The 26,444-nt window shown below is 36.1% G+C and overlaps 1 long non-coding RNA gene across 1 annotated transcript in view; it reads right to left on the bottom strand.

Moving 5' to 3' along the window:
• Positions 1-6,500, bottom strand: part of LOC308056395 — a 145,150-nt gene extending 138,650 nt beyond the window's left edge. Inside the window, exon 1 of the long non-coding RNA XR_013924812.1 lies at positions 5,531-6,500. This is a non-coding gene — a long non-coding RNA (uncharacterized lncRNA). The remainder of the gene's footprint in view (positions 1-5,530) is intronic.
• Positions 6,501-26,444: the final 19,944 nt, after the last annotated feature.

Below are 26,444 nucleotides of genomic sequence, written 5' to 3'. Positions count from 1 at the left end.
CTTTTATACAATATCCTTGATCAGTTTGATCTAAAACTTTATCTGAAATTTCTACCAGGACACCTCTCACCAAATCCTCTACTGAAACAGTACATTACAAGGCTTTGGCTTATTATCTTTTACAGTACAACTTCCTCACATTAAAAAAAAAGAAACCTGCAATACTGAACTAGAGCATAGTGGTTTACACACCAATGTTAATGGTATGAAAACAAGAATATAAATAACACAATGGAGTGAAAGCAGAGGGAACTTTTATAAAAATTCACTTATATGGGGAGTTCACCTTTCAGAGTGACATTGAGTAGATATATCAACTGCTTGGTATAAATACATAGGAAACTCTTCAATAGTGTCTCTGTAATGAAGAAATTACATTGGCATGAATAAGTATGTTGTTTTAACTATCCACTTTAAGAATGTAACTCTAATAGCTAACTTCTGTGCTGGAGGAGGTAAAGGCTCCTTTACCACTTACTTAACTGATGCTGAAGAACTTTCTCTTCATCTAGGTCTGATATTACAACGACATTCTCCAACAAATTCTGTTTGAAATAATTGTGACAGTTTATGATCTGATTCTTCTCCGCGAGGGACTGATGAAATGAATGAGTCAGACATCATAGGATTTGGGGAATAAAGATGATGAATAAGCATTTCTGAACATAGTGGAATCACTTGTTATTTTCAACATCTATTTTATAACCTAGAAATTATTTTAGCTTAAGTATCTAAAAATTTTGGAGCACGAGTAGTGGGGCAAAGGACTGAAACACTGTATAAGAAAATAAAATAACCATGGCCTGTGCCATGCAGCATCTATCTAGAAGACGGAAAGCCCCCCGAGCAAACTAATAAATTAGGAGGTGGCTGCTACTGGCTGGAGTACTGGAGTACTGTCTGGCAACTAAGTACTGTCAGGGATGGTATTTAAAAGAGATTATGAGTATGTTTTCAGTTTAATTTTTGTAGGCTATCCTAACAATAGAGTAAGTATGGGATTTTTTGAACTATAAAAATTTGTGTTGAAACTTTTTCCAACTAACCTGTAATCAAGATCACAATCAGTTTTCCATTGAAGAGTGGGGTTTTAGTGTTAAGTATCAATATAGATAAAACTCGCAGTACAAATAATTCCCATGAATTTTAGTCTGGTATTTTAAAATTGTTTCCATTAATATCTCAAAGCTGAATGAAAAAAAACCCAGACCTGTAAATACATGTGGTTTGGTCACAAGACTCAGAGCTGGAGAGGGAAAAATCTAATTTCTAATGGAAAACATGAGCTAGAAGTTTAAAGTTTTAACAAGTTAAAAGAGAGATGAAGGCAACATGTTGGAGACTATAAAAAGAGTTAGGAAGGAATATGGCAAACTGGCAAAAATGAAATAAATACACATTGACATGACTAATACAGAAAATATGCAGATTAATTTTTTTACACATGCCTGAGTTTTAGAAATAGTAAAGTAATTCAAATATCTGGAATCATATATGTCAAACTAAAGCTTTTTTAGACATTTTTGAAGGGAAGTGATTTGTTTTTTGAGGACTTCCCTTGGGAAATCTTGAAAGCTTAAAGCACTGCAAAATGTGAGAAAGTCTGACTGCTGAAAGCTCATTTTTTCCAAGAAAATGGAGAAATGTGGATAGTAGAACACTGATACCGCTGAAAGTATGAAAGAGTAAAGTTTATAAAACAAGTAAGCACTTGTGCTTTAGGTTTCTTGTGCATAAAAGTTATGATGAATATATCTGTTAAATACTGCTGAAAAAAAGTGAATTCTTGTCAGAAATCAAGTGGTGCTGTTCTTGTCTACCGTGGTTACAACAGATATAGGTACACAAATATTCCAAAAAACCACAAAACCCTCAAGAACATTATTCTGGAAAATTATAACAGGCCTTTGAATACAAAGCAGGTAGGGCTAAAATTGGTATAGATGTAAAAATAACAATAATAAAACCTTCCCAAGATGTGCCACAGTAAGTAAATCAAAGAGAGAAGGGTCACAGTTGTAAAATTCAGGACGGGTCTCACAGTTCATTGTAGACAACTGCACAGCATAAAAAAAACCAAATGCAATTAAAGTTCTCATGTGTCCTGATATTTAAAAAATAGTTACAGGGGTTTGCAAAGCCTAGAAAGAGAAGCAACCTAGCAGAGACTTGCTGAACAACATTTTTCACTTCCAAAGAATCATTATGTCATACAGGACTTTGAAATGTTGGCATTACTGAGATATGCTGTCACAGCAACTAATAACCATTATTGAGCTGCTATCATCAGCTTGCTCAGAATGAAACTACATTAGGGTAATAACACTACACCACAATATTTTACTGCAACTCAAAGCCAGGCTGATTTTTCTGAATTTAAGTTTAGATAGTATCAGGATTACTATAACAAGCAGTTATAGTTTATCAAATCAATTAACCAAGAAACCCTATTCTTTAAAGCTACAAAACCCATTTCTTATTCACATATTTGTCAAAAACAAAACAAACAATCAAAAAAACAAACAAACAAAAAAAAACACCAAACACCCCCACCACCCACCCCCTGCCTCCCCAAGGTAAAGAAGCTTTGCTAGGGCAAAGTGAACTAAAATCTCATTGCTGTATTACACTACATGGATGTTAGATTTTAAAAAGAAAAAATCAGAGTATATACTAGTATGAAGTACAATGTTATTTAGTCCTCATTCACCTCATTCATTCAAACACTTCTCGCTTTTACACTTCATATGTAAAATGGTATGTTGGGATTTTGTCTTAAAAATACAGTAAATAACACCCTGACCAAAAAGAAAAAGAAATCCAAAACAGAGACAGGTAATACAAAGCCTATCCTACACCATCCACATGTTGTATCATTTCAGGCAGAGCCAGAATAATCCCTGTTTCTGTTACATTAACACTCAACAGACAATTGAAATGAATTTTCTCCCTAAATATCATGTTAAAAGCATTCTTGAATAGGGCACATTTGCTTGCCCACTAGCTAAGGCAAAATGCCAGCTACCTATACAGTATACAGGCATTTCATTGCTGACATTAAAAACATTGTCAAGACTTGAAAAACTATCTAACTTTTAGTTCTTAATAAAAATAGTAAACTTTTCATGAACATTTTTTTTAAATTTATATTAATATCTCTGCTTATCTAGAATAAACAGATCTTTTGGTTGTTTGAAAACAGAGTAGTTAGATACATCCCTTTGAGGTCATGATTTTTTCTGTCACTCCTATGGCTATATGTTAACAGCATTAGCTCAACTGTTAGAATCTGCTTTCACTAGAAAGTTAACATCTTACTAATATTTTGTGTCCTTACCCTCTTTTCCGTTGTTTCTTACTCCCCCTTTCTCAAAATTCTCTTAATTTCTTTCATTTCTTTTTTTTTTCCTTTAGTTTTCCTTTTTTTTTACATTGTTTCACAATCTGGTGGGTTTTTTCCAGCATTTCTGTTCATTTTCCAGATGGCAATTCCACCATTGTTACAACCTAGCTGTTGAGCTTTTTCCTTTGCCATGTCCTCTACATACTGCAGATGCATTTGGAACTTCTATCACCTTTCTAAAAAAAGACTTTAATATGTATTCTAAAAGTTGCAGATTTCCACAGCTCTCATTCTTGCATTATGTAACTGCACATACAAAGCAGTAATTTAAAATAGCTTTCTAACTGAGACTTAATTTCCCTTAATATATAAATTCTACTTCCAAAGGTCAAAATAAGTCAGGCTGTGTCCTTTTTAGGAAAAACAGGCCAGCAAAGAGAGGTGGTGCAGTTGCTTTTTATGTGAAGGAGCAACTGGAATGTGTGGAGTTCTCCCTGGCGATGGATGCAGAATGAGTCAAGAGCTTATGGGTGAAGACTAATGGGCAGGCCAACATGGGTGACACTATTGTGGGTGTTTACCTCAAATCACCTGATCAGGAAGGGGAAGTACCTGAGGCCTCCTACAGACAATTGGAGGTAGCCTCACCATCATAGGCCCTGGGTCTCATGGAAGTCTTCAACCGCCCTGATATCTGCTAGTAAAACACCACAGCTAGGGACACACAGTCCAGGAGGTTCCTGCAGAGATTAGATGACAGCTTTTTGACTCATGTAGTGGAGGAATAAATGAGGCGAGATGTCCTTCTGGGCCTTGTACTCATAAACAAAGAAGGACCAGTTGAAGATGTGAAAGTTGGGGGCAGTCCTGGCTGCAGTGACCACGAGATAGTGGAATTCAGGATCTTGTGTAGAGGAAGCAGGAGAATAAGTAGGATTGTAACCCTGGGCTTCAGGAGAGTTACCTTTACCCTCTTCAAGGATCTGCTTGGAGGACTTCCATGGATTAGGGCTCTGGATGGTAGTGGGGTCCAAGAGAGCTGGCTAATATCCAAGCATCACTTCCTTCAAGCTGAAGATCAGTGCATCCCTATGAATAAGAACTCAAGCAAAGGGGGCAGGAGGAGACCTGCATGGATGAGCAAGAAGCTTCTGGCAAAGCTCAAACAGAAGAAGGGTGTTTAGCGGATGTGGAAAAGGGACAGGTGACTTGGGAGGAATATAGAGTCAGAACATGCAGGGATGTGACAAGGAAGGCTAACGTCCATTTGGAATTAAATCTGACAGAGGAGGTCAAGGACAACAAGAAGGGCTTCTTCAAGTACATCAGCAGGAAAAGGATGACTAGGGAAAATGTGGGCCCACTGCTGAACGAGGTGGGTGCCCTGGTGACAAAGGACACAGAGAAGGCAGAGTTACTGAATGGCCTCTTTGCTTCAGTCTTTACTGCCAAGGCCAGCCCTCAGGTTTCCTAGACCCCAGAGGCAAAAGAGGAAGTCTGGAGAAAGGCATACTTTCCCTTGGTCAAGAAGGATCACGTTCAAGATCACTTAAGTAAACATGACACTCACAAATCCATGGGCCCCAATGGGATGCAAACTCACGTGCTGAAGGAGCTGGCAGGTGTTATTACTGAGCCACTCTCCATCACCTTTGAAAGGTCATGGAGGACAGGAGTGGTGCCTGAGGACTGGAGGAAAGCCAATGTAACTCCAGTCTTCAAAAAGTTCAAGGAGGACCCAGAAAACTGCAGACTGGTCTGCCTCACCTCCATCCCTGGAAAGGTGATGGAATGGCTCACCCTGGAGGTCATCTTAAAGCATGGGGAGCAAAAGAAGGTTATCAGGAGTAGTCACCATGGATTCACCAAGGGGAAATCATGCCTGACCAACCTGATATCCTTCTATGATGGAAGGACCAGCTGGGTAGACAAGGGGAGAGCAGTGGATGTTGTCTACCTTGACCTCAGCAAGGCTTCTGACACTGTCTCCCTCAGTACACCCTCACAGGTAAGCTCCAACAGTATGGGTTGGGTGAGTGGACAGGGCGGCGGATTGAGAACTGGCTGAATGGCAGAGCTGAGGGGGCTGTGACCAGCAGCACAGAGCCTGGCTGGGGGCCTGTAGCTCGTGGTGTTCCCCAGGGGTCAGTGCTGGGTCCAGCCCTGTTCAACTCATTCATCAGTGACCTGGACGAGGGGACAGAGCGCACCCTCAGCAAGCTGCTGATGATACAGAACCCGGAGGAGCGGCTGATGCACCAGAGGCTGCGCTGCCATTCAGCGAGACCTGGACAGGCTGGAGAGCTGGGGCAGAGGGACCTCATGGAGTTCAGCAAAGGCAAGTGCAGGGTCCTGCCCCTGGGGAGGGACAGCCCCAGGCACCAGCACAGGCTGGGGGTGACCTGCTGGAAGGCAGCTCTGTGGAGAAGGACCTGGGAGTGCTGGTGGGCAGCAAGTTGCCCATGGACCAGCAGTGTGCTCTGGTGGCCAAGAAGACCAACAGGATCCTGGGGGGCATTAGGAGGACCATGGCCAGCAGGTCAAGGGAGATGATCCTCCCCTTCTACTCTGCCCTGGTGAGGCCACATCTGGAGTGCTGTGCCCAGTGCTGGGCTACTCAGTTAGAGAGGGACAGGGAACTACTGGAGAGTGCCCAGTGGAGGGCTGCAAAGATGGTGAGGGGACTGGAGCATCTCCCTTGTGAGGAAAGGCTGAGACCGCTAGGCCTGTTCAGCCAGGAGAAGGCTGAGAGGGGACCTTCTCAATATCTTAAGGGCGAATGCCAAGGGGATTGGTGAGACCAGGCTCTTTTCAGCAGTTCCCAGTGACAGGACAAGGGGCAAGGGGCACAAACTGCAACTCAGGAAGTTCTGTCTGAATATGAAGAAGAACTTGTTTACTTTGAGGGTGACAAAGCACTGGAACAGGCTGCCCAGAGAGGTTGTAGAGTCTCCTTCTCTGGAGATATTCAAAAGCTGCCTGGATGTGATCCTGTGCAACCTGCTCTAGGAGAACCTGCTTTAGCAGGAGCTTGGACTAGGTGATCTCCAGAGTTCCCTTCCAGCCCTGACTGTTCAGTGATTCTGTGAAGATTGTAAGTTGTTCATTTGATCTCCCTGTGTATATACAGAGCGATATTGTTAGATGTAAATACACATTTTTTAAAAGCCTCTCTCCCAAAATCAGCAATATATGTAGATATGCATTTTCAATTCATTTGGCTAACAGGAATGTTTGATTACATTTATTGAGATGGTGTGTAATGGACAAGTTTTGAAGAAACATTGGTAGATCAGGCAGTCGTAAATGAAAGTTTATCTTGGTTTTGTTGCCCAAGGTATAAACCTTAGTGAAAAGATGGTTGGAAGTCATGTCTGAACCTAACATTATTAGTAATCTACTTTCACTCCACATTTGCCAAGAATACAGGTTCTGCTCTCTACTCTCATATCTTTAATTTTTACACAGTTGTTTAAATAACAGATTATAAATTATAAGTTGCTGAACACAGAGAAGAGATAATTCTACATATAGTAAAATTAAACAGGATGTGTTATTAGAGCTACAAGGAAAACCTAAAAGGAAACACCATTAATATTTAGCTAACACAAACATCCTAGAATACAGGCAGTTTTAAGAGTCAGTGTCACCACAGTTAAATTTCCTGTGGTAATGAGGAATCACCAAAATATGTTAGTCAGAAAAAAAATATACAGAAGTGTTATACAAAGATCCCAAAAAACAATTCTTCTTGGTGTACAACAGGGACCCAATAAAACTTCAGGGTACTACACATAGCATCTCCCTGCATAAGAATTATGAATATAATCCCAAATTCAAAGAATTTCTTAGTGAGATTGCACACAAAAATAACTTTCCAATTAAGTCTGAAAAAAAGACAGGAATTACCTTGTAAAGGCATAAAATTGTTTTGCATGGGAATATATAGGGGGGAAAGGGCCCAGAGGTCAAAAAGGTACGCTGGGGTTCTGAATTTCTATAAAGCAGCCTCAGGTCATGGTCTTGTTGAACTCTTAGGAAATCCCACAGTCAAAATCCAACTTTTCTTTTGGAAGTTTCAGGATTCATAATTTAAATACAAGAAGAAAGCTGAAAAAAATACAATCTTACATAAACTTTGTCTCAGCAGAGGAAGCTGTGGATCTGTTTATGAAACACAGTATGTGAATGGCAGTATCAAACCTATGCCTCGTTTAAATCACAAAGCACAATATAAAGACCCTCCTGAAATCTCACAAGATATATATGTTTATGCGACATAACAAGTTCCTGTGCCATTTGCTCCAGATTTTTTTTGTTTTCCAGGTCACTATCTCTTAATTTTTCATGTATGGTAACAACTACAGCTACATACATGCTTTGCATTTAAAACTTCCCCAGGCTCTTTTTTCCATGTTTTTCACGGGTAATTACCAAGTTTGTTTCTGCACAGTAGAAGGTAAAAATGGTGAGAAAAAAGGAAAAAAGGACAAGTCTGTAGTCTAGTGTTTTAAACTGTTCCTACAATACTGTCGTATTTGCTTCACGTATCTCAAAAACTTCACCTAGGAAATCATGCTTCTGCATGTAAGACATGGTCTACCAAATTCTGTGCAATACTGTGGATAACTGGCTAGCTGAAAAGGGTCACATAGACATAGTCCAGCTGGCTGGACAAAAATGCACATGGCTCTCAGCTTATCTGAAGTAAAGCAAAATACACTATCCTTGGCTGTTCTTGTTACACAATAACAGGAAGATTTCGGTGGGAAAAGAATGTTGCAGGTGGGAACAGATAACTACAGGGGTGGACTTCGTATTTAGGCAACTAACCAATAATGAGCTTAACTTTTGTAATATGTATGAGCTAATTATAGGGAGGCATAAAAGGTGACTGTAAGAGACAATAAATGAAGTCTGCTGATCACTCATATTGAGTGACTGTGTCTTCCCTCCGTCGCGACACATTATCACTGCAGAACCTTCAAGAACAGGGATCAGCAGTATTTTCGTTGCAGTAGTCAAGTTCTACCCCAACACAACTTCTAGGCACTGTGCTTAGAAGCTCTTTGGCACAGGGAGCCAATTTGTCGGACAGGTGGAGGTACATCAATATGTAGGTAATGTCACCTACTGAGCTGCCTCCACTCAACTCATCTAACATGTATACATAGTGGAGCAACTTTCTTCACTGTCCTGTGTGTCACCATCCCTTCTTTCAAGGGGGTCAAAGCACATCCTCTGCTGTTTTGACACAGAAAAGCACTGTCATTCAAAACTTTCTTCATTCATAACTGCTACTTTTAATACATCATAAATATTTTTCCTTTTGTCCAAGTATCCCGCATCAACACTTAAGTAATTAACAAAACCTGTTTTCTTCTACATGAACTGTTTTCTTCATTTTAGTATTTTGTATTGCTTCATTTTAGTATTTTGTATTGCTTCATTTTTTTCTTCCCCTGACAATCCTTTTGTGACTTCCATTGCAAATAATATTTACCATGTTAAAGCCTGGCAATTATCTACGTCAATGTGTACAATTATCTGTCAGCCCTTGTGAGGTAAAATTCCCCAAAATATTTTGTTCTTACTTTGGATATATATTTGCATTATGTTATGCAAGATAGAGTACTAAATCAAAATCACATTCCAAATCTATAAACAATGTAATACAGAAAATCTGTAAAATACAAAATGAAACAGAAAATTATACCTCTGCTTGTGTTTTTCTTTTTTTCTCCAAAATGCCTTAAAAACATCCACCTACAAATACATTTAGACAGAAGACTTATGCCTAATCCCAAATCTGGTGAAACAAAAAATGATCCTTCAACTGGTTTCAAGATTATAGAATGCCAAAATTTTTATGATGACAGTCCCTGAGAATAATGTATGAAAAAGAATGTTAAAAAAAAAAAAAAAAAGAATACAGACAGATGACAGTGTCTATTTATAGGTAACATATGCCACAAAACAAGACACAACACTCCAAACCATAAGGCACTGGCACTTGATCCTGTGTGCAGCACCTTACTACTACCTTCCTTAGGCTAGTTCTACTTTTAATAAAACAGCACATAATGACAGATCCCTGTCTGATCAAAACAAATACACATACTCTGTTTCTCTGGTTTCTTTCTAATGACAAACACACACACAAAGAAAATCATGTCAGATGAATGAGAAAACGTAAATCATCTTTTCTTCTTATTTTCTGCCATGTTCTTTGTAGTTATTAAAAAATACATTAAAAATGGTAGTTTCTTATGTCTGTCAAACTAGAATTCAATGCATATTTACAAAAAAATAGTGTAAACTAAGTTAACTTCAGCATTGCAACCCATAGCAAAATACAAAATTCTCTGTAGGCAATGAGTTGGGCAACTTCACAAGTAAAAACATCTGATTGCAACACATCAAATCATAAAGCCTTTAACAGCAGAAAGGGTACATAATACACAATTTTATTAGAATAACACTGGCTAAGGGACTGATAAAGCTCTTGTTTCATGATGAGTTGACATTTTTTATATTGATTCTTTCTCTCCACTTAATGTTTTTTCTCAAATGCTTTATTTTCAACCTGTTAGTATACAGTCTAATCTAAACTATTCCAGACTCTCCATCTTGATGTATTTTCCTACTAATGTGGTTTTCAGAATTTCTGGATATAGGTCTTTTAAAGCTTTGCAGCTCTTGAAGAAAAAGTGACATCTTGTATGTATGTTTTCTGGTAGATTTGGACAGAGTGAGGTGAAGTAAAAGCTGTTCCACTCTAGTAAATTTAAAATTTTCAATTAGCACAAGTTCTTCCAGACCTGGAATTACAGTGATGCCCTATTACTCAGTGCACAAATTTTAAAAAAACAGAGTAAGACTCATTATTAATAATGATAAAGCTATAAAATGTGATACTGTAACTGGTACAGTTCAAGTTTATTTTGGGAACAGTCTCTTTTCTGAATTGTCTTCCCCTTCCTGTAAATTATATTGATATAATTAATGTAATACTATTCTATAATATTTATTTAACAATCTTTAATAAAGCAATCCTAGTTTGTAGTGGATTTAAAAGCATTATTTCAAACTCTGCAATGATGACTTGTAAGAGTGAAAAGTTCAGAAGAATAGGAAAGTTAAAATTTACTACCACTCTTTTGTTAGTAGCTCCAAGTATTTATCAATGCTGCCGTTTTCTCTGGTTTTGTTTAACTGATTAATATAACAATTTTTTTTAAAAAAAAGCATTTTCTTTCTGCTTATAATTAACTGTAATTCTGCTGTTTGGTTTTAGACATTGAGGAAATGAGGCTGAAACTTTGGCCATTTTTAGACCAATTATGCTGTTGGTCAGCCCCACACACATAGGAATGATCTGTCTGTCTCTCCATGTCTCACATCCCTCAACTGTAAATTCATAGAAGACTTCTTATATACAAATTATAAATATACATGCATATACAAATGCATTTATATATATATACTTATATATGTACGTATATATATATATATATACACACAAATTTATATAAAAATTATGAATAAAAATGAATATAAATATAAATTTGTTAACCTGAGGGAAGGAAGGAAGAAACAGTCTAGGATTTCTACTGAAAAAAAAGATGATTTGTGGTTTGAAGACTATGGTTGTGCCAAAGCACTCAGCCCTCTTCAGGTACAGTAGCAGAGTGCTACATTGTAAGTTTTCATCTGGTCATAGACACTGATGACATAGACCAAGCACATCAAAGTATGCAAAACCAGAATTAACACAAGAGAAACATGGTAAAACAGATGTATACTAGTAAGCAAATTTTAAAATGTTAAATGCAAAGCCTACATAAACCTTTTGCATATGGACACAACTCCCACCTCTGAAGTAACAGGGTCTATAAACAACTGGAAAAGGAGGCAGGAGACCAACAGCCACGCGTGTGGGAACCTGAGTAATACCCATGATAAGGACACACGGAAAGGCTACAGTACTGCACACAGAAGTACAGGAAAAGCTCAAAGAAAAAGGAAACCTTTTTATCATCACAAGAAATACATTTTTAATTCTTGCACCAAGTACTTTCATCTCCACGGGAGAAAACACAGGCATAAGGAAAAGCAGAAATCTAACCACACAGGTTCCAAATAATTTTGAAAAGTTGTTAAAAGATTTTCACTCAGAATTTTTCCAGTTTTATGGCCATTGTTAGATATTCATAAACATCTAAAAGTCTGATAAGTAAATCAACACACTCTCTCTTCAGAAATTAAGTATAATTAATTCCTTTTATGCTGCAACTGATGCAGCAATGTAAAGTGGCAGGTGGCACAGAATCTCCCCCATGCCAGCTGAACGGCATTATGGGGTGGCCCTGGTTCCAGGGCTGGAGGGAAGTTCTGTTCTTCTTTGGAGTCACTGTGGCCTACACCCTGCTTTCAGGGGCCATATCAGGCCAGCTTCCAGCCAACTGTGAAGCCATTGGGGCTGCACCATGGTTTCATGCTGCTAAAGCCCAAGGGTACATCCTTGCTGTGCAGCACCAGGGCACACTCACTGTCCCAGGGATTTTTGCTTCCCTTGTCTCTGAAGGGCAGGGCGGGAGATCAAGACTGTTCAGCAGAGGGGACAGTCAGTACAAGGCTGCCTGTGCCAAGTTTTGGGCACACAGCTAAGGCTAGACCGAATCAATAAAACTTTAGACAGTTTCCATATCAGGCTTATATGATGCACTTCTTTACATTTTCTTAAGGAGGAGGGTTCATCTTCTGAGTCAGGCTCTTATCTTCGTGCTTCACTTGAATATTTGTTTCTAATACACTTTAATAACTAATATCACTTAACTTGTGATCTGATGATTCAGGAAGAAAAAAAGATTTTCACTTTCTTGTTATATTTTTATTGACAAAAAAACTGCTGAAAATACAGCTAAACTTCTTTTTTCATCCAGAAAGACACAGCCTGTGCTTGTATCTTTAAGGAGTCCACAATGATCAGCAGTTTTTTATTTTAGATCAACACTAACACTGGTTAGGATAGCATACTGGAGTAGCATATACTGGATGCTAGCTAGCGATTTTTGAATTTTCAAGCCAGTAAAAGACTAGGTGGAAGAAAAGGTGTTCATTCTGCTCCACTTTCACTGTCTCCTGGCCACTCTGACTACACTGATGATGGATGGTGGAGGACTTGGCTTTGGATGACTTCTTAAGAGAGAGTTCTTCAGAGGTTCTGTTCCATTTTCATTTCTCTCCTAGTTACACCTCCATCCTAAGCACCACAGTCCTGTTCTGCCCAGCGCTTGACTATTTAGAGGAATAAAACAGCCTGTGAAAGCATAGGAACACATAGCTGATTCTAGCTTACGCAGCTATCTGGTCTGAGGAGTTAGTATCAGTAATACCATCTAAGGTCACCAACAGGAGGCAGGGAAGCATGTGGATGAACAGTTGTAGGACATGAGGAGCCATGTATAACTGATATCATAGGTAAGAAACGATATTTCTTGATAAAGGAAAAATCAACATAGACGTGGGTACTACTAGGCTTGCTTTAATCACAACTCAGAGTTGGGCCACCACCTCTTTGAGTGACAGAGAACAAAGGGATGCAGCACAGCTTATATACCCTTATCGTATCATTAGTCAATGTCCAAAGTTTTTAGAAGTTTCCTTTAGTCTTGTCAGTTCTGTGAATCCATCACCTGACCCTGTCCCAGCAGATTCATCTATTCGGTTCCAGTCTCTGCCTCGGTTCCAAGGTCCTCCTTGGATCATGATCATCGTTCTGCCTGCTTTAATTCACACAATTCTTCAAGCACACTCAGTCTTTGAACAAGCAATTCCTATTCACAAAGGAATAGGTTTTTTCTAAAAACACCTGTGTTTCTGAGAGCACCTGTCTATATAAATTGATCATCTGCTGTTTCTCTATTCACCTACTGATTAACTCAACTACTTTTTAAACCAGCCTTGGATTAGGGCTATACAAGGGGTGAGGCCTGGCTCTGCATTTAGCAGCTTCAGCACTTTAAATTTCTTAATTCAAAATACATTTTCTTTAACAAAACCAGAGGATTGGGATCACAGTGCTTTTGTCACCTGGTGCGATTTGTCATCCTCTTTGTCTTTTTAAGAGGGAAGTAAAAGTCTCCTATAATACCAACCAAGTATTCTTGCCTTCCTAGCAGTACAGTCCCAACATGCAACGCCTTCTAGTTCTAATTTCACAAGATGCTGTTCTGTTGAAGGAGATACAGTTTGAAATGGCTGTTTAGAGATATTTTCTTTTCTTCATCTTCACTTTGTTTTCATCTTCCAGGAGTACTATGTGGTGACTCTGGATTAGTTTGGAGGTGACACTCAAATCTTGTGTCTTCATTAGCTGTACTGTTTCTCTAGGAAAGAGATGTATAGACCAGCAACACCTTCTGAAACAAGAGAAAGTTCTGACTTCTCTGGCAAGACAATAGCTAACATCAATCAGTCATCTGTTGTTGCTTTCCATTGAAGTTTCTTTCAAAAGACAAAGTCAATGAACAAACCAATGGTGGCTGTCGTCTCTAAAGCACAACCTGTTAAGACATTATTTTCCACATTAAAAAAAAAAAACAAAAACAAAAACACGGTAAACCACTGACAAAAACAAATTTCTGCCTATTATGCTTTTTCTTTTGTAAGTACTGAAAGATTTTTCTTTGGTTTGGGTTGGGTTTTTAATAGTGCTCTATGTTTTAAGCATACTTTTTTTATTATTATTATTTACCATTACTGTTTGCACACTTCACACTGGAAAAAATGAAAAAAAAAAGAAAGATCTTTGTTATGACTGTCTTTAGAGAGAAAGTCTGTATACATTTTGGTGTTCTAGTGAAAGAATTCTTTTCAGACAGAAAATCATTGTGGTTAGGTATGTTGTTGCTAGAGTTCCTCTTGAAAGAATGTCCCTGTAATTGAAAACATTGGTTTGCAAAGTTATAGTATACAAAACCAAGAACAAAAAACATTGCAGTCATCTGGGAAATGTAGTTAATTACCCAACTATATTCATTTAATACCGAGCATGATGGAATGTGACAATCAACAACATGCAATTAAATCTTAAAATTCTGGGACCCAAAGCTCTTTATATTGTACAGTATAAAACAAAAAAAAAAGTTATTTAAATATATACTTGAATAGTAGTTAGAGAATTAAAAATTGTTTCTCTTTATTAAACACTGGATTATCTACTTACAGAAGAAATAATTACTCAGGCTTACATGCACAGAAACAATCATCTGAGCAAAACTGCAAGTTCTTACATACTTTTCTGTTCTAATGTTGTGATTTGCATTCAGAATGAACTGTATTTTTATTATTCTAAGTGCTGTTGAATTAATTGTAATGGAAATAGTCATTAAAAAAAAAAAAAGTTTATTTATGTCTACATTGTGCCACCGCTTCTACTTCATCTTTCAAAACCTCAGGTTTATATGCACTTCATATATCTAGGGAAAGCATCACAGATAAATAAACTCCAGTTCAGCATCAATAATAGTAAATGGAGTTACTTTAAAAAAATACCTGACAAGCAGTTGTCATCTTTCTCCTGCAACAAAATTAATAAGACTAAAAATATCAGAGAATTTTTCTTTGCAGATTTTAACTCCATTTAAAATCCTCAGTGTATGAAAAATTCCTTCACCAGTCTATTTCTTCCTCTAAATAATCATACAGTATAAATACAAGAATTTGATATCGTCATCTTTGATAATCCATGAGGTGTTTTGTCCTCTACTAAAAGAATTACTTTTTGAAGCTAAATTAGAATTTAAATTTAAATCCTCACAGTTAGTAGATTCCTAGTTTTCCTAATGTTACTGTAATATTGTTTAGCCTCTTCTACTTAATGGTGTTTCTATAATTGTAACCTCCTAGCATGGGGTGGGACAGGAGGGGAAAGAAGGAGGAAGAATCCATAAGCACCAGAACCACTGAAATCTGCTTTCCAACTGATTTGATTTGTGCATAATGGACTTTTCTGAACACAGTAGTATAAACTTACTACATCTTAGCAAATCACAAGACATGTTTTGCATGAAATAACACTGAAAAGTTTATGATTCATTAAGCCCTAAAGTATCTAAGCAGAAGAAAATATGGTTTCTGATGCCTCAGAAGGCAAGAGTTCCATTTTCAGTTTTTTCTGTTTTGTTTACACCACCATTTCATGTGCATCTATCCTTTGATGTCTTTTAGTGAAAAGTAAATTAAACAGAACTTAAACTCCTTTGATGAACATTGGGTGGAAATGGGCCAATTTTGCTCAAAAGTTAGCTGCAGGACACTGTCAGATTAGCAAAGTTACTCCATAACTTTATTCCTATAGGAATAAACAGAAGGAAAGTGTATTTTCTAGTCTCTGTTTAGGTTTTGTTTACTTTTAATAATAGTGGCTCTTCACAAAGTCAAAAATGTCTCTTGTTCCGGTTTTTTGTTTTGGTTTTTTTTTTAATGTGTTTTGATATGTTTAGGCAATCCAAATTTTAATTTCTAACTTTTCTTGCCAATATTACAATTTTTGTGCCTGTTTTTCCTTCTCAAGATTATTTTTATTACTCTAAAGTCAGAAAGTTTTCATGTGGATAAAAGGCATTCTACGAGGAAAATATCTCTTATATTGCAGAAAAAAATATCTCAAAGCTATAAGGAAATAAAAATGAAAATCAATTTCTCTAAGAGTTGCAAGAACAGGAGCTAAAGGAGAGTCTGTGCATGAAAAAGACACTACTGAGGCAACTTTATTTCAAGTTGTAAAAAACAGATGGTTTAACTGAAGTGTCTATGATGCTTATACAAGAAATGAATCAGTGCAGACAGGGTGCATCTCTAAACATAGGCCTGCAGAGAAGTCAGAATATGGTAGGTGGTTGCCATGTAAGAAAGATGAAGTAATTTTTTTGAAGTTTTTAAAATAGTAGGACAATACAATAGAGATTTAAAATGTCCTTTATATGAACCATAAATAAACCACAAAATTTAAAAAATCTCCACATTTTTTTCCAGCAATAAAATGTATACTGAAGTGAAGTTAGTTCAGATTTTCTAGACAGTTGTTTAGTTTGGGGTTTTTTCAAACCAATAGTTCAGTTTTCCCTTGTACTCCAGGCTGCATTTTTCAGACAACAGCCACGTCCAAAGCAGGTTTATTACAGAGAATCATCTAGCTCTTTGGATGATAAGTACAATGACCTAATATTGCCACTCTTAGTGTCCTCAATGAACTAGTCTTGGAATGCAATATTCATTGCTACTTTTACGTTTGAAACCAAAGGTACAGCTACAGCAAATGTATTTACATACTGCAAATTTCCAGAGAGATTCATCTTCAAGCTAAGTATTTTCAATACTTTTTCCAGAAGCATGTTAAAAATGTCAGGAAGAAAAGCAGACTTTCTTACCACAAGGCAAGGAACTGTTAAGTATTTTTTCTCTCATTCAGGATTGCAGCTATATCACTGAAAATAAAAGCAATACAGTGGCAATGTTAAATACTCCGCTATGTGCAAGTGACTGTATAGTGGGATGTCTGTCAAAGGCAGTAGTATCCTGTATAAATTCTGAAAATAGATTTATGAAAATTAAAAAATGACCAAAACCTCTTTACTTTACGGTAGTTAAATAAAACTGTAATATCATTGTTCGAGCTTTCTAAAAAAAAGGCCATTGGGATATATTCGAAAAGCTGTAATTTTGATTAATGTGAAATGACTACACAGCTTCCCTTTACCCTGCTGAAGTAGCTTATCACATCCAAAATCCAACAATATTATTATTTGTTTTAAATGTGATGATGATACCTCATTTCAGTCTTCCACTGCTTTTCCAGACAATAGCAAATATTTAAAAGAAATAAAAAATAAATAGAGATGTTTTCAGTTTCAAATCTATTTTAAAAAGAGCTTAAAGAAACTAAAATGGACAATAAACAATACATAGATTGTTTTTACCTATATTTGGTGAGTTACAAGTAGGTGGTGTACCTATAAAAGTATAGCACCGAGGAATTTCAGTTCTTCTCAGTTATTCTCCCCTTTCCTTTAGATTCTCCCTTGTACAAGCAATGTGGAGGAAAGGTGTCAGTAGAATTATTTATTTGCTGCAGAACAGCCCTGCATTTACAAAATCTTCCTCATGAGACAGTTAGATCTCTTTTATAGGAAGATGAATGATGATGAAGTAATGTGTAGCTCTGTGCGCCAACAGCACTGTCCATGCATGACTGAAAGCAAGCATTTATGAAGAAATCTACAGGGACAAAGGACTCCCAGTTTATGAATTATGAAATAATTTCCCAAAGTAGACCCAGATGGGAAAAGCTGGGGGTCTTTAAATCACTGCCACAGTCTCTGAATTCGTGTGAAAAAATAATGTCTCTTCTTAAAACTTCAAGAATTTGATACTGGGATATAGCACAACTCATAGATGAAGTTTTGTATGTATAGTGATGTTTCTCCCTCTGATTGCCCAGAAGCTGTTGAAATGGCCATGGGTGCTCATTGTTCATTGAAAATACACCTAATTAGGACAAATGTTAATAGTTAAATATTTTTCATCAGACATTTTTTGCATGAAAAATGTTTTTTTAAGTTACAAAGCAAAAGTTTCTTAACTTCTTGGAACAGTTTTGTAAGCATCAAATCAAGAAAATTTTCCCCCTTTCCTGCACAAAATTCTTAGTACTTGACACATTATCAGGGCTTCCTCAGTTTAATAATCCTCAGTATATTCTTTCACCAGCTCTGCTTTTGGTAATTTTGTTATATATTTGTAACCTTATAATTTGTAAATTATAGTAATGAATGTCCAAATGAAGTACACTTACACATATTCTACCATTAAAAGGTACAAACCAACATATGCCATCACAGTGGGGTCTGCTTTTCTGAAAACTGAGTAGTCAATATGTCATGTTTTGATGAGCAGAAATGGGCCAACAACCTTGAGCATCACTTCCATTCAGCATTGTTTTGCTTTTCATTTTGCAATAGTATACCGAGAGGCTGAATGACAAGATTGTCATGAGAGAGAGGTAATTGTATAGTACTGAAAAGTAGATGGCTAATATGGAGAAGAAAATATCAAAGAAGTCTTGTGACTTACTAGCGATCCAGACTAGGTGGATCCAAGGGAAAAAATGTTTTGTAGTGGAGGAAATGGGTTCAAACACCAAGTAGATGAAACACTAGAAGTAGTTTATTTGCACTGTGAAGAGATTCTGAGCAACAAACTGCAGCAGAGTTACAAAAAAATATGCATATTTATACAGTATACAATATCATCTAATGTACATAATTTGTACATTTGTACAAAATTATTTTGGCAAGAATTCCAAGTCCAGAGCTTTAATCAGATCAGAACTCTGCATTCTGAATACCTCCATGAATGTTACCACAGGGTATAATGTTCAGTATCTTTTCAGCTTCAGGTACATGGCTCTTCTGTGAAAGCTCATCTAAATGCTGGTTTCATATCATACTTATGCCAGGAGCATTTGGGTTTATTGTTCCTTAACATGATTTAAATAATGCATTTAAGCTAACCTGCTTCTTTTCTAAAAATCTGAATAATGACCTTAACATAATTTACCTAAGACAATCTTTGAAGGCACAATACTCATTTATGGGTAAAATGTACAGAAATTTCCTTAATTAAACTCTGTTGTTTGCTCACTAAAGTTAACAGTAGGCATCCAACAGGTGACGATCTGCTGATTTACAGACAGCAAGGGTAAATGCAGTTCATATTATATTACTATGAGCTCCCATAGCAGCTGCATAAAGAATCATCATAACCAACAAGAGACTAAAAATCCAGATTCTCCTTTCTGAGCCTCAGTAAGGTTCAGCCTAGAGACAGCTGATCTAAGAAGCCTATGGAAGTGCAAGATGGGGTTTGTGCATAGACAAATCACCATGTTGCATAGTTTACAAGTGAAGGACAAAGACCATAAGAGCCTTCAAGAAGCAAATCCCACAATTTTTAGGTTAGGGAAGAGTAACCACATTGACTAGTCATCCCTCAGCAGGCACTTGCTACCCCACATCCATTGCTTCTTATTGTCCCTGTATTTAGTTAAGGGAAACAGGGTATTTTAACTTTCTTCTTAGTTCACAATCTCTTACAAATTTCCTTGTGCAACTTAATTAGATATGATTTCTCTCACTTCACATCCTTCTACAGTCATTTCTTAAACGTCTATTTATATTTATGCAAATCCAACCTATAATGCAACTTTGTGATTTGGTAGTGTGCGATATCACTAGAAAGTGGTATCTTTTATGTGTTGCAATTCAGCAACAGTGCAGAGTTACATCTGTAAAACAAGAGCAGGGACATTTTAATTCGTTCTTCCAGTACTCATCTTCCCTGTGCTGCCTTTCTAGGATTTTAGAACTATAAATGATAATTACTAAGGACGTGAGCTACATACAGGAACTTCCAGTAACTCATGGCATTTGCAATGCAGCATTGCAGGTGATCTTATGTATATGTGATATTTAGCTATAAGACACTCATGTACTAGATACTGCCCAAAACTGAGCTTGTACTGCACATGCATGTTGAATCAGGACATAGAATAGATTTCAGCTCTTGTAATGCTGTCATCAAGTAATATTTCAAATAAATGTGGGTATTTTTCTTTTTCTTTCTGTGGCAATCATGCACAATCTTGCCAGAGTCAGGCCTGGATAGGGGAAAAAGGCTGCTTATTTGCTCTGAAGGGGTATGTAGTCTGGTGAGTAAGGAAGCAGCAAGTCAGTGGATGCAAAAAACTTCCTACATTTAACAGTACTAACTCATTAAATCTATTCTAAGCATATCTAAAATGAATTCAGAATTATCTGTGCACTAATTGCCACTTAATGGTTTTAATCCTCACCAGAGTTACATTACGGGAAACTGGTGTGTCTCAGCATAACCCTACTTTATGTTTTAATTAACATATGAGAAGATGCTACACGGAAGAGATTTCATAAGTTAAATTGCATTTTGTGTTATAATCTAAGTCTCACCTTTTAATGATCATTAGACAATTCTTTTAAAATTAAAGATATATGCTTAAATTAGAAGAGTAAAGAATAAGGATTAATGGTCAACATACAATTCAAGCCAACAGGACACATTTATTTTAATGCGGTCAATACTCTCATTAGAAATTACACTGAAATCTAAAAGAAAAGTAAGGAACATCTGAATTTTTCAGAACTTGTAATGAGGCAGGGTTTATGTGATTAGAATTAAAACACTATCTTTTTATTCAAGCTGGGATTTTTCCATTTTTAACAGAGGAATAGAGTTCTATTATTTATGAGATGTACAAGCAACAATTCAACAGTTTTTCCAAAAGTCCCTCATTCTGCAGTGATCTGCAACTTTAGACAATCACAAATTTCCAAAGTGACAGGAAAAGATACCCAAGATTATTAATAGGTGACAACTAGCTCTGTGTTCAAAGTAAAACTCTTTATCTTCTTCCTGGGAAGAAGAAAAAAAGCATCTTTTCCATCTGAAACTATAAGTTTACATTTGTTAGCACTTAAAAACATGCTTCAATTACTTATAGCAACCTAAGCATCTATTTTCCTGTTTAAATCCTTATATGTACTATTTTAAAATAATTTATTCTGTGACTTTCTTTATAGAATAGCTATCTAACACATCAGCAACATGTAACTGAGTTGCCAATTCAGTAACTGCGCTAGCTGTTAACCACAATAGGTACAGTAAGGGACTAAGAAGAGCTAATTTTTCCATCTTTGTCTCCATACTTTCTGTAATTTTTTTGTGGTTGCTGCTGTTCTTATTTAGTTACATAAATAGTTCACTAAAGAGGGAAAACTAGAACTTTTAAAATACATCCAAGCTGTGTCTCATTAATTTACCCATTAAGGAGCAATTAAAAGAAAGAAAACAAGCATTCTAAAAGTTACCAAACAGTTTAACCCTGACATTCACATATTTTACACTTCAAGCCATCATAAAGGAGTAACTTAGGGCCAGCTATTGTTAAACTCCTGTCCAGGACATCCTGAATCAAGTAAAAGAAAAGACAGGACTTTCGATTTCTAGCAGCCCAAGCTCTTACCAACCTCACTGTTATCAATGTGTGAGAAAGAGGTGACCCACCTATGCTTAGCTCCTTTGACAGGATTTACAGCTTTTAACATTTACTGTGGCTAAAAACACCCATCCACACATATTCTTGCTTCTGCTAGACAAAAATGTTAAAAGATACATTTATGTCATGTTAAAGAAAATTTGAAAAAAACATTGCAAAATATTTTCTGTACCTTTTCCTACTAAATGCTGCATGTTGAAAAAGATCTGCAGAAACAAATGAAAACCCTTGTGTGCATTCTGGGGGGTGTTCTCATATGTTGTTAAGAGAACACATCAGAAAGAAACCCAGAATAATTTACTTGGGTAGTAAAACTTCGAATGACCTGTATAGTTATCGTCTTTTTTTTTCACAGTGTGGTAGATTTTTTTTCTAAAGTTCAGCATTAGAACTTTTTTAACTAATGTTCATTGATCCCACAGAGAAAATAGGACGTTCACAAGAATGTGTTGACTTTTGAAATACATCCTCCCTTGATCACCTATACATCCTCCTTTGTTCACCTTTGTATATTTTTATGTTAATATTTATCAAGTTTTCCTAGCTTGCTACAATTGTTTAAAAAAAATCTTCATATAATCACTTTAATCTCATAATCTATACTCCCTTATATTCCAGATCAGATGTGTACAGCTCTTAGTTGTCCATAATTATGATCCTCTTCAAGCCTGTCCTCTTCTTACTTTGAATTTAGAATTAGTACATTTGCTCAACCCGTAAATTTTGTATTCCTGATTTCCTTTCTCAAGCCTGTGTTTTTCTTAGAGCTTAAAATCACTTAGCTTGGGTGTTTTAGAAACCCAAAAGGATGGACTTCCACACTAAACAAATAATAAAAGCCTTACTTTTTTTTTTTTTTTTTTTTTTTTTTTTTAATAAGATGTACTAATCAAGCTTACTGGAAAATCTAAACTCTGTATCTTTTTTGTATAGTGTATGGAACAGTTTAAAAAAATCATCGCCTAAGTCCACTGTCTTATGATGTGCTCAGTTTGCTATGGGTAGTGCCATTCATTTATAGCTTTGTTTTTTTGGTTTATGTGGTTGAACTTTTTATTAACTCATTTATCTTAAATGAAAAACTTGCACAGCTCCTGTAAGCCAGCTGTGACTTAATATTTGAGCAGCTGAATGCAGCATTCTGAAGCGGGAAGTGAATAATAATGCTTCAAAATATTGCTGCATCCAATTGCTAATTGTTTCCTGATTACTTTGACAGCTGCAAGATATAAGATAATAAAGCCTACACAGTTGGTTATTTTCTAGATTTATTACTCATTCTGTTTGATCAATGAGCTTTCAGTCTTTCTGAGGGTTGCCTTTTCCTCTATGAAAATTGTCGCTCTGAATTCTATTGTTCCAATTATTATATTAAATCTCTATGGAAATAAATACAACTTATTTATGGTTCCATCTACATTGGAGAAATTTGTATACTGGTGACTGAGAATTTTCTGTAACTTGAACTAAAAACACATTCCTGAAAATGCTGTTATTGTGTGCAGTACTCCATAGAACAGCTGCTAACAAAAGTTTCCAAAATGAATGCTACAAAAAGTGCATATAAAGGAATATTTTCACAAACTATTGCATGGAAGATTCATTGCTTGTTTATCGTGACTCACCAAGCTGCTGTGAGAGAAAATGTAGAATATATTAATAGTCTTTATCATTCAACTGAAGTGCAGATAAACTATGGTCAAGGAAAGCAATGTGGTGAGCACTACATGGCAAAAATCTGGGTGGCAATGATTCAACATTTACCTGTTCTGCATCTCTGTTCTGTCTATAAACACATCCAAGAACATTCCTTCAGATACTTCTGAAGTTAACAAGCTTCCTCATATTCTTCTGTTGTAATAAAACAGAAGGGAACAATTATAAATCTCACTGAGATCATCTGGTTTGCCAATATGATCATCTGGTTTGCTCAAAGTTCACACTAGGATATAATACTGTTCTCATTCATTAACTTTGACTGTTTCAGTATTTAACACTCATCTGTAAATTTAACAGCTTAAAGGTGCCTATTTAGGTGCATAAATATTGAAGAACTCAGGAACTGTAAACTTTCCTTGGCCCACGCTATTACTAAAGCAGCTGTTTACCCACAAAGAAATCAAATTTGAGTACTGCTCTTCTTTTTCTTCTTGAAGGAGATAGACTCAGTATGTTAAGCCAACTTACTTTATTTGCAAATCATTTGTTTACAAAGACTACTTACCCCCCTGACAGATGACTGAGGTATAGTCCTTAACTTAAATTTAATTTTAGTACACTAACTATTTAAAATAGTATTTAGCCTCTTTCTCATTTTGCAAATCTTACTTAGCATTGTATATTTTGCATCAATTATTTTTAACTTAGTAATAATTTTAATCTCCAGAGATGCTTGTGTTATGAACCACACTCTGCAGTGTTTTCTTAGTTACTTGGTATGGACATCTATCTGCATTTCACAATGTACTTTTTATTCTCAACCAAAGGCAGAGATTTAAATGACATTTCTAAATAAACCCTGAGGATAAGTAGTTTTGTAATTTCAGGCTAATAGTCTTGCACAGCTCTCATTCACAAAAAAAGTCATGATTTCAGCATATTATAGACTTGGAGAAAATGCTTCTCTTTGCATTACAGGCAATTTATTGATTTTAAGCTTACCTCTATAAGTAATTCACGAGCTCTGATTTTTTAAATTTTTCGTATGTGTAATTCATAAAGCCAAATTTCTTTAAGGCTGAATCCATGAAAAGTAAATTTTTAAAAAGCTTTTATGAAATAACATGCAAGAAAAGTTATTTGAACTTTCTTTTTTTTTTTTAATCACCCACAAATAATGGGTAATTAACTGTTAAAAGAAAAATTGGTACTCTACCAAATCATGCCAGCTCTTTTAAGAGGCATCCAGTAACAAATCTTTCATACCGCTTCATAGTGTCATGTTTGTGATGATCAGATAATTTTTTAAAATTATCAATAAAAAAATTGTTTAAAATCCTAAACAATTTTGCTATGTCATGACAATGTGTGCACCTATCGTAACATTTGCAACTACCCAAGTTTGCGTGAGCGATAATACCATGGTACATGAGACAGAACATAAGATGTTATCAGAAATCCATTTTTCCAAAAAGAAGGTAATCCAACAACCATATGCTCCACAAAAGGAAACTTAACAGCAGGTCTGCGTGCAGGTTTGCTCTGGAGAAGAACAAGGGAAACAGGCACGTATTCTCATGCTGCCCCTGGGGACCATAGGCATACCTCATATTTTACAGACTGTACTTAGCATACATAGACCAGATTTTTGTTACTTTTCCTTTTGTTTTACCTCTTCCCCAGCTGTTTGTTTAGAAACAAAGACAAATGAAGTGATCCTATTCTGCTTTTCTTAAAGTTCCGAAAGTGTAAGTTTTGGCCCTCCTCCACTTCTGACCCTTTCAATGACAGACCCACTCTTCCTTCCATGGTCTCCCTGTCACTCAGTTGAATGATTGAGGTTCCAAAGGCACAAGTTAAGTTTAAATGTGCAGAAGATTTCTCAGACTGGGATTTAACATAGTTCTTTGCTGGACTTTTTCAGATCTCTGACGCAGTTTCAGTAAGCAGAAATCTGATGACAAATTTGTCCTTCTGGAATTGAGTCCTTTGGTAATTATCTTTTAGTCCACTTACTGTCTCTCTACAGAAGTTCCTAAACAAGCCAAAACAACACAGAGGAAACCAAACATGCATATACTTTCTACAAAACAGAGAAGTAGTCTCTCATAATACTCTTAAATAAGATTATCTTCTGTACAGTTAATTTTTAAGTTTCTTTCCATAACTTTTCAGAAAAACAAACAATTTCAAAATTTCACTGTTAGTTCATCTTAGAAAATTAATAAATTGTTTGGTCTTTCTTAGAATTTCAGCACTTGAAAGAAAATAATTGGAAAATAGTGTACATATACCAGAAGCAATCCTCTCATTCTAGTATCACTGGCAGATGGACTATTCCATTCTTTCACTATTAATGCTTTGGGAGTCAATAAAAACACATTCTAGTTGAATAATGAAATATACCCTGAAGTTTTTAATGGGGCAGTGAAATATGGTGAAAGCTGGAAAAACAGAAGGAAGTACGGGATAATCAGAAACATTTTTATAAACAAAAACAAGGCTCTCAAAACTTAAAGTTGGGGGGGTGAAAGAAGCACTCTTCATCGGTCTTGCTCTTCTGAAGAACTTACCTCAGATTATTCCAAAGATTTAGCTTTCTTTAAGAAAAGACTATTGAAATGGCACAATGCATATATCCCAGGGATCATTACTCATTGAATTTGATTCCACAGATTTTATTTTAACATCCTGCTTTTAAAATAATTTATTTTTTTGTTTCTCTTTTTAGTTTCATGCGTGTACACTAGCATATCTCTTGCTGAGTTACTTTTCTGCTGATAAATGGAAAAGATTATTTTAGTAAATCTAGCCCTTAGATATCTGATTAGACAGTTTTAGTAAGTTGGGATTTTTTTATCAATAGTTAGTGTTTGAATATGAGTAATGATCACTATCACACAATACTCAGTTTCCAACTCCACTTTCTTGAAAGTTTCTGTTTGTTATGCATAAGCCATAAAGCTCCATTTTTTCACCAGCTCATACCATAATTAGCTGTTGCTTTATAATTTTAGCTAAATATTATTATACAAAAAAGGACCCTACTGCTTTACATTATCTACAGATCAGTCAGTCATTAAAAAAGTTTTCACATCTCTTTGGAGACCATCCAACTGTACTAACATTGGTGGGAACTTTCTGCCTTGAAGCTCTGGACAGTCATTTATTGATTTCCAAACATCTGATGCTTAGAAGTCTAGAATTCCAAACATATGGAGAACAAAATCATTATCTGGTCTTTCAGTGCATTTTTTTTCTCAGTCTTCACTGGAAATAAGTATA

This window comes from Falco punctatus (assembly GCF_963210335.1).
Source record: "Falco punctatus genome assembly, chromosome: Z".
Lineage (NCBI taxonomy): Eukaryota > Metazoa > Chordata > Aves > Falconiformes > Falconidae > Falco > Falco punctatus.
This window is presented reverse-complemented; position numbering and strand designations above follow the sequence as displayed.